Genomic DNA, 5,923 nt, shown 5'->3' with positions numbered 1-5,923 from the left:
CCTCCCGAAACGGAGCCTCTCCAAGCGGCAAAGCTGTCAAATCACAAAATTACCTATTAATGAGGACAGCCACAAACAGGGTTCCTTGTACACAGCTTTATTCTCCTTGTGGAAGGAAAGAGAGCTGTCCAGTTTTAACTCAAGAGGACTGTTTAAAATAAAACGATAAACCTACCCAGACATAGTCAGGAGTCTAGGCTAGTTCTTAGAGGAGTAAGTGCTAATGAGGAAATCCAAACAGTTGTACATGATAAAATTGATGCTCGTATGAATCTGTAACCTAATTCTTTTTCTGCCTTTTGCTGCTTGGTTTCCTGCTCTGAATTTCCACATTTTATCATATATGAGAAAAAGGATAAGGCTAGCTTCCAAATCAGTGCATCTCTGAATATACGTGGGTGTTTGTGCATCTAAGACATATAATGTCTCTCTCTCTCTCTCTGTGTGTGTGTGTGTGTGTGTGTGTGTGTGTAAAGCCCTTATGTCATGGTACTCTCCACATGGGACATTGAATTCAAAAGATGAAAATCTTTTTTTAAAAAAATTCAATTGTCTTTTTGATATATAGAACGGTTCTTTTGTGTCTCTGGCCTCAAATGCAGCAATTTGGGAAATAATAACTGGCAAGGTGGCATTGATTTCTTAACAAAGCAGGAATATATAACTGTTCAAAGAACAATATTTTATACTTTTTTTTTTTTTACCAAAAATGTATTTTATTCTACTTTTAACTTTTTAAAAAAGCAAAAATCATCAGGTAAATCTGTAAGTGTGTAATTTTGAGAACCAGATTTTCTAACAATATTAATGCATGAACATACATAATTGCCGCAGGAAATTAATCACATTCAATCGAACTACACATGTGTAATGAAATAGCCAACCCATAATCTGAATCTAGCATTAGATTCAGATTGTGAATTAACCTGTCTGTCTGTCTGTCTGTCTGTCCATCATCTATCTCTTCTGTCTGTCAGTCTGTTGGTCTGTCAGTCTGGTGGGCTGTTTGTCTGTTCCTGGAATGTGTAAAGGCATGGCTTAATTCCATTGATGTTGAAAGACACACAGATTACAGATTTCCACAGATTACTGCAGCTTCTCCACCCTGCATAAATTAGAGCAGAGTCGGACTTCTGGCTTGAAGGGCTTCGGCGACAAACAGAAATCCATGATCGTGCACAGTTTCTGTCTGGGCTCGCCACTGGAGCGCCCCAAGCCAGCTGTTTTCGGGGCTAAGCCACCCCGTAGAGGTGGTGAAGAGGGGGGAGACCACCAGCAGGGTTGAAGAGAGCCGCATCTCTCCTCCTCAGCTGGCCATTACTCCCTTTACCGAAGGCGGTTGCAGCGGTGGTCAGAAATGGCCACCACAAAGGAGAACTCGAGCGGAAAAGAATGTGCAGGAGGAAGATAAGAAGTGAAAGTTTTGGCTGACCGGGTTAAATTGTAAAAGCAACAACTAAGGTATCCTGGAATTTAAACTTACAAAAAATAACATCGCTCCCAAAGAAGAGTCGGAAGCAGCGAAGGAAAGTGAAAAGAGAAAGGTTTGGCTTTTCTTTTCTTCTCTCTCCTTCCCTATACTGACAACTAAGAGACTTAAATAAGAAATTGGAAAAATCCGCTTTGACATCAATAGGCAATTAATCTGAAAATAAAACAAAATGCCAAAGGGATAATAAGATTTCTGGACATTAAAATTTTCCTTTTTCATAAGCAGGAAGGGAGAGAAAAAGAATAAGGGCAGGATCTGGAAGAGGGAGGAGACTGCCTGGAATTAAAAAGAATCTACAGTAAAACTTCAACAAGACTTCTAAAAGATACATTTTAACTGAAACTTTGCAACTAAATAGTAACCCCAGGAAGAGAAAGTGAAAAAAAAGAGCAAAAAAGAAACAGCTTGCATGTATTTGGATTATTTGGTGATCTTTGGATTCTTGGTTATCATATTTGAATGACTAAAATCAATCAGGTGGTTGTTTAAAAATTTATACAATGGCACCACTTCTGGATGAATTGAAAATGGAACTTAAAAAGTACAAAGAAGACGCACAAGAAGGGAAGGGTTCTTTTGGCTTCGTTTTTCAATTCTTAGAAATGGAGATTTGGAACTATGAGAAACAAGAAGAAAAGACTGCAAAACAAGAAGACTGGGACAAAGAAGAAGCCATCTTTAATGAACAAGCAATTTTATGTGGGGAGGAAAAAGGAAAGGGGGGAAAGAGAATGGAGAATTTAAGACTTAAAAAAACAACCAAAGAAAAGAAAAATAATTCAAAAAATAAGTATAATACTGGAAAGCAACAGAAAAGGGGAATACAGAAGAGAGAAATAGAGGTACAGAGGCAAGGGGGTAAAAAGGGGAGAGAGAAGAAGAGAGGGAAGAAGGAAAGGAAAAGAACTTACAAAGGGCTGGAGCAAGATATAGAGAAACAGGACCTATTTAGAGATAATGGGTGAAAATCCAACTGAAAAGGGGATTCTGTAAAGGTACATAAGATTGTATTGTTATATTAGTATAGAAATAACTTTAGAAAATTGGAAACAACGTATGATTAAAATGAGGGATAAAATAGTTAGTGTAATTTAGTGAAATATTTGTGACTAAAATAAGTGAAATAAAATAAATGAGAAAATTGAATTAGGAAACGGGAACATTTTAATTAGTTAATGTTTTATAAAATATAAGTGAAGGGGGGGAATTAACTATGGAAAGCTTATAATTGTTCCCATAGAAGTATGATATTTAATTGAAAAGTACTGTTAAAGAAGTTAAGACTTTAATGAATATTAATATTAATGGTAGAATTGAATTGGAATGGAATGTTGTTTTAATTATATTATACATTTATATTTTTTTTCTTTTTTTAAGAATACAGTGTGTATTTTAAGAATGTACCAAGCAGAATCCGAATGGAAGTTATTATATTGAATGTTACAACTTTAGGGAAAAGGTATAAAGGCGTCATACTCCAATCAGTAACTACAGGAGAAATTTTGTTTAATGAGAAAAGATAATAGATAATTGAAACAAGACAGACAAAAAATATAAATACAATGATTTGAATTGAAATGAGATAATTAAAATAAAATTGAGATTGTTTGTGCAAATGCAGAATACATGTGACACAAATTACCTTATCAACTAACAATTTTAGTGTGTTGGAAACCCATTGTGTTTATTGAAACCTTCTGAAATTGTCTGAAACCTTTTGATGTACAGCATATAAGTTCCACAATTTCCCACTGAATGTTGCTATTAAAGCTCTATTTTTCTAAAACAGTCGTTTAGAGGTTTGTTATGGAAGCCCATGATTTGTATAAGGAGCCTCAAAGGAAAAAGACTAACAGGAAATAGGAACATCTAAACATCTAAAAGGGAGCATTTGGCTAGAGATCTACTTTCCTTAAGATTTTCAAACTCAGAGATTTGTATGGAAGCAAATTCTTGCTTAGCAATTTTGTTTTAAAAGTGCTATTATGGCCTGAGAAACATAAAATCAACCAAGTGGTAAATAAACCCTGACTTTTCAATTATTGTTCTTATGAATTCCATTGGAAAATGAATTCACAAATGTTGGATTCACAAAGGTTTCCGAAAAATATATCAGTTGCAGGGTGGACCTCATGAAAATGCATTTCTACAACAATATAGGATAGTAGACATTTTCATCATGTGCTTTTCTGAAGCTCTTTAAGACTTATGTCCTACCATGGAACTGGGAAATTTCATGGCAACGTAAATTCCCAGGGCTGAAGTTTGTGGGTAATGCTGTATGTTCCAGGTGAGAATAATTGAACTTTCTCAGAGAATTTCATTGCAGGTAGATGTTATAGTTCCTGGCAAAGTAACATGCATCAGGCTTTGACAGAAGCAATTGGACTTTTACAGGAGAGCCAGTAGGAGGAGGATAACGGGGTTTTCAGCACTGAGCAACTGCTGAGCAGAGTCGGGAGAAAATAATAATGCAGGTAAAGCATCGGGCGGGGGGGCAACGGCCCTTTTATGATTTGGAGACTTCAACTCCCAGAATTCCTGAGCTAGCCATGACATACAGTGTCATTTTAACTTCAAATGAAAATTAAATGAATGGTCGATAATCCAGGACTACCTGTAAAGATGGCAGCTTTGATTGTGTAGGCAACATTTTGGTTCTCTTGTAACATCCTCTCCCTGGGATTTGCCATAACTAGTTGACAAATGGGATGCAAGGAAGCTGTCATGAGCAGCATGCAGGAAAGATGCCTCAAATGTGAAAGCAGGAGTGAAATAATGTGATTAGATCATAGATTGAGATGAGACACTTCTTAGTAGACAAAGGGGAACACAGATTGCAGATCAACAGAGTTTGAAGGGACCTTGTAGGCAGTGGTGGGATGCAAGGTTTTTTTACTACCGGTTCTGTGGGTGTGGCTTGGTGGGCATGGCAGGGGAAGGATACTGTAAAATCTCCAGTCAGAGGTGGTATTTGCCGGTTCTCCGAACTTGTATTTGTTAGTGTTTGGGGATAAACCCCCGAGCTGAGTGCACAGCAGCAGTCAAGCCAGGCAGCCAAATGAGAGAGAGGCTGGGCCCAAGAGTATACACACACTTGAGACAAAAACACTGTTTGTGGTTTTTAAATAGATATTTAATTCACACAGAGATTAAGAATAGTCATTCAGTCCATATGTCAGTATCCAGTATATCTATCCAGTTACCTAGTCTTTTAAACAGTAAATACAATGTCTTTATCTGCTTGTAAATCTTCTTCTTCTGATACCTTTCTCTCAAAGACAATGCTGAATCCACAGCTCACCAAGCAAACAGTCCTTGTGTTCAGTAGAGAGAAGTATCTTGCACAGTAGACATCTCATACAGGAGTATGCAGTATTAGGCAGACAGACCAGAGACCAGTAACACCAGGAACCACCAGGAATCAGACCAGGGACTCGAAAACAGGATCAGAAACCAGGAAGTGTTACGTCTCTCTCACTGCCTATTATTGCAGCTTACAACCGCACCCATAATTATGCAATGACATTGCAGTTTTTAGCTTAAAGGTGCAAACACTTAAAACTAGGTTTTATATATTCATTCACCCAAACCAGTTGGTGTATTCATATACCCAACATACTCCCCTTTTGGGTGACATGAATGCCTTTACAATCTGAACCCATATTTTTCACAACTCTCTAGGTGCTTATTAACACCTTGGGCTTTAGTAAAATTATCAGCTATATTGTCCTCCGACATACAGTACTCTAGCTGAATCATTTTACTATTTACAGATTGTCTTACATTCAGATATCTCAAATCTGTATGCTTGCTCCTAGTTTTTACTGCAATACTTGTGGCCATTTGAATTGCTGCCTGATTATCCTCATGTACAACTATAGGGTAATTTACAGTTATACCCATATCTTTCAGCATTTGTTTGTACATAATCAACTCAGTACACAATAAAGATAAACAGGAGAATTCTGCCTCCATAGTAGACAAACTTATATGCTGTTGCCTTATTGACTTCCAGCCTATTAACGTCTTACCCAGCATTATGGCTGTTCCTGAAGTCGATTTTCTAGTATCTCTTTCTGCTGCAAAACTAGCATCTGCATAAGCACTCAATATGAGATCACCTTTTGGTTCTAAATACAGTGCATGGTGTAATGTTCCTTTAAGATACCTTAGGATTCTTTTCAATGCTATCCAGTGACATTGAAGCGGATCATTATTGTGTCGTGCCAGCTGATTAATACTATAAGCAATATCTGGCCTTGACCAATTGCTAATATATGATAAGCTACCAATCAAAGATTGATACAGTTCCTTATCAAATTTGGGACTTTGAGTGTCCATTTTGCAAATATCCTGACTCATTGGAGTCTTTGCAGGCTTACAAAGTTCCATTTTATAATCTACTAGCAATTTAGATATCTTATCTTC

The sequence above is a fragment of the Pseudonaja textilis genome, chromosome 3, assembly GCF_049901715.1.
Source record: "Pseudonaja textilis isolate UNSWEBS1 chromosome 3, rPseTex1.2, whole genome shotgun sequence".
In the NCBI taxonomy this organism is placed as follows: domain Eukaryota; kingdom Metazoa; phylum Chordata; class Lepidosauria; order Squamata; family Elapidae; genus Pseudonaja; species Pseudonaja textilis.
The sequence above is the reverse complement of the archived record's forward strand: the minus strand, read 5'-3'. Positions refer to the sequence as shown.